Raw genomic sequence first — 3,537 nt, forward strand, 5'->3', positions numbered from 1 at the left:
TGCAGATTCCTCAGCTGGCCCCTGAAAGTCAGAGGAGGGGCTCTGATGGGGAACTCAGAAATCCTACCGCAGCCAGTGAAGGAACTGGAGGCCCTGTTCTCGTCCCACACCCAGTCCTCCTGGCCCTAACCCGGGGTCCAAGACTGTGAATGTAAGCGTGTGCTCCCTGGTGAGGGCAGGCAGGCATTTTGGATGGTGTGCTGGGAAAATCACGGGCCCTGGACCTGGGTTCAAATCCTAACTCCATCCTTTTTGATCTCACGTACCTTTTTACCTTTTTCTGTGCCTCAGTTTCCTGAGCTTTAAAATGGCATAACAGGGCCGGGCGCAGTGGCTCACACCTGTAATCCCAGCACTTTGGGAGGCGGAGGTGGGGGCAGGTCGATCACCTGAGGTCAGGAGTTTGAGACCAGCCTGGCCAACATGGCAAAACCCCATCGCTACTAAAAATACAAAAATTAGCCGGGCATGGTGGCAGCGGCCTGTAATCCCAGCTGCTCGGGAGGCTGAGGCATGAGACTCACTTGAACCCTGGAGGTGGAGGTTGCAGTGAGTTGAGATCATGCCACTGCACTCCAGCCTGGGCGACACAGTGAGATTCTGTCTCAAAATTAATCAATTAATTAATTAATTAATTTTAAAAATGCATCACAGGCTAGGCACAGCGACTCATGCCTGTAATCCCTGTGCTTTGGGAGGCCAAGGCAGGAGAATTGCTTGAGGCCAGGAGTTTGAGACCAGCCTGGGCATCATAGAGACATATAGAGATCCCATCTCTCCCAAAAAAAAAAAAAAAAAAAGAAAAAGAAATTAGCTAAGTACCATGGTGCACACCTGTAGGCTGAGATGGGAGGATCACTTGAGCCCAGAAGTTCAAAGCTGTAGTGACCCATGATTGTGTCACTGCAGTCCAGCCTGGGTGACAGACAGAGACCCTGTCCCTAAAGAAACAAAATTTTTTTTAATGGCATAACATCTACCTCATGGTTCAACTGAGAATCAATGAGAAAACTCTGCAAATGAAGCAGAGTAGGAACTCACCTAATATTCACTTCCCTTCCCTTCCCTCTTTCCAAGGAACTTTAAGGGCACAGAGAGCTTAGAGCCCAGCTTCTGAACCAGAAAACCAGGAAACCACCAGTTACTGGGACTGGGACTTCAGGCAAGTTCCTGTCCAAGAACTGCCAGGGCCTTCCTTTCTTTCTTTCTTTCTTTTTTTTTTTTTTCTCTTTTTGATGGAGTTTCGTTCTTATTGCCCAGGCTGGAGTGCAATGGCGTGATCTCAACTCACTGCAACCTCCGCCTCCCGGGTTCAAGCAATTCTTCTGCCTCAGCCTCCCGAGTAGCTGGGATTATAGGCATGTGCCACTACACTGGCTAATTTTGTGTGTGTGTGTTTTTTTGTAGAGACAAGGTTTCTCCATGTTGGTCAGGCTGGTCTTCAGCTCCCAACCTCAGATGATCTACCCGCCTTGGCCTCCCAAAGTGCTGGGATTACAGGCGTGAGCCACCGCGCCCGGCCCAGGGCCTTCCTTTCTTCATTGGAAACCCTTCTTGCTACAGTTGCTCACAGGGACTTCTATTTGCTAAATTCACTTGCATCTTCCCAGCCTTCTCCCTTTTCTTTCTCTGCCGCACCTGACTGCTGGGACTGGGGCTGGGGTGATGGATCAAGGCACCCAAGCCACAACATTTAGAGAGGCCTCACCCTCCAGCTCACTTTTTTTTTTTGAGACAGGGTCTTGCTCTGTCACCCAGGCTGGAGTACAGTGGCACAGTCTCGGCCCACTACAACCTCCGTGCCCAAAGCTCAAGTGATCCTCCCACCTCAGCCTCCTGAGTAGCTGGGACTGCAGGCGCCTGGCACCACGCCCAGCTAATTTTTGTATTTTTAGTAGAGATGGGGTTTCACCGTGTTGGCCATGCTGGCCGGGCTTGCTTATCACCCCAGCACCTTGCTGGCCTTGATTTAGTCCTGGGCCTGCTTCTGAGGCTGAAGTGAGCTATATGCAGTGAGCTTTTTTTCTCTTTAGAGACAGGATCTCCAAATGTCATTTTTCTCCTGGTTAATTCTTTTTTTAGATACAGGGTTTTGCTCTGTCACTCAGGCTTAAGTGAAGCGCAGCGGCCTTGAGCTCACTGCAGCCTCAAACTCCTGGCCTCCTGAGTTGTTGGAACTGTAGGTGCACGCCACCACCCTAGGCTAATTTTTTATTTTTATTTTTTGTACAGATAGGACCTTGCTATGCTGCCCACGCTGGTCTCAAACTTCTGGCTTCAAGCAATCCTCTTAAAGGCTCTTTTCTATCTTTTGCAGGCGTTTCTTCCTATATCCAACCCTCAGATTTTGGTGTTGCCTCAGTGTGGCAGGGACTGTTTCTCTTTTCCTTCTGGGCACCCTACTAAACTACATTTCCTAGCTTCCTCTGCACTGAGGCAGTCTTGTTCTGGCCAATGGAGTGTGAGCAAAAGATATTTCAAGACCTGACCCTAGAAGTCTTCACAGGATCCTACTCTGCCTCTCCCCTCCCATCAACTGGTCAAAAGCAGAGCACTCAAAGGCCCTAGGAGGATGACAGAGCCACTAGATTGGAAGGAGACTGGGTCCTGGAATAACGTTGTGGAAAGTCATGCTCCAAATGTCAGGAAATAACTGTCATAAGAAGGAAAAACCTTCTTTTGAGTTATACCACTGAGATGTGGAGGGGCTGTTGGTTACAACAGTTAGCCTGCCCTGACTATTATACTCAGATTCTCTCTACAGCTCTCTTACCAATCTACCCAGTGAATGATGTAATTTATGTATCTATCCATCTATATCACTGTTTGTTTATGTATTTATTTTTATTTTTGGAGACAGAGTCTCACTCTGTCGCCCAGGCTGGAGTTCAGTGGCACAATCTCGGCTCACTGCAACCTCCACCTCCCGGGTTCAAGTGATTCTCCCGCCTCAGCCTCCCAAGTAGCTGGGATTACAGGCGCACGCCACCATGCCCAGCTAATTTTTGTTATTTTTGGTAGAGATAAGGTTTCGCCATATTGTTCAGGCTGGTCTCAAACTCCTGACCTCAAGTGATACACCCACCTCAGCCTCCCAAAGTGCTGGGATTACAGACATGAGCCACCGCATCCAGCCGACTCTTAAATCTATATCTTCTATTCTGAGTTCCCTCTCAAGCTCCAGTCCTCTATTCTTTTTTTGTTTTTGTTTTTGTTTTTGAAACAGGGTCTCACTGTGTCACCCAGGCTAGAGTGCATTGGCATGATCACAGCTCACTGCATCCTCAACCTATAGGGCTGAAGTGATTCTCCTGCCTCAGCCATCTGAGTAGCTGGGACTACAGGTGCATGCTACCATGCCCATCTGACTTTTCTATTTTTAGTAGGGACAGGGTTTCACCATGTTTAAAGGCTGAAGCAATCCTCCTGCCTCGGCCTCCCAAAGTGCTGGAATTACAGGTGTGAGCCACTGCACTCGGCCAATAAATCTATTTCAAACCCAACCTCTTTCACCTTCCAGACTGCCACTGTATCCAT

The sequence above is a fragment of the Rhinopithecus roxellana genome, chromosome 20 (assembly GCF_007565055.1).
Source record: "Rhinopithecus roxellana isolate Shanxi Qingling chromosome 20, ASM756505v1, whole genome shotgun sequence".
NCBI classification, from domain to species: domain Eukaryota; kingdom Metazoa; phylum Chordata; class Mammalia; order Primates; family Cercopithecidae; genus Rhinopithecus; species Rhinopithecus roxellana.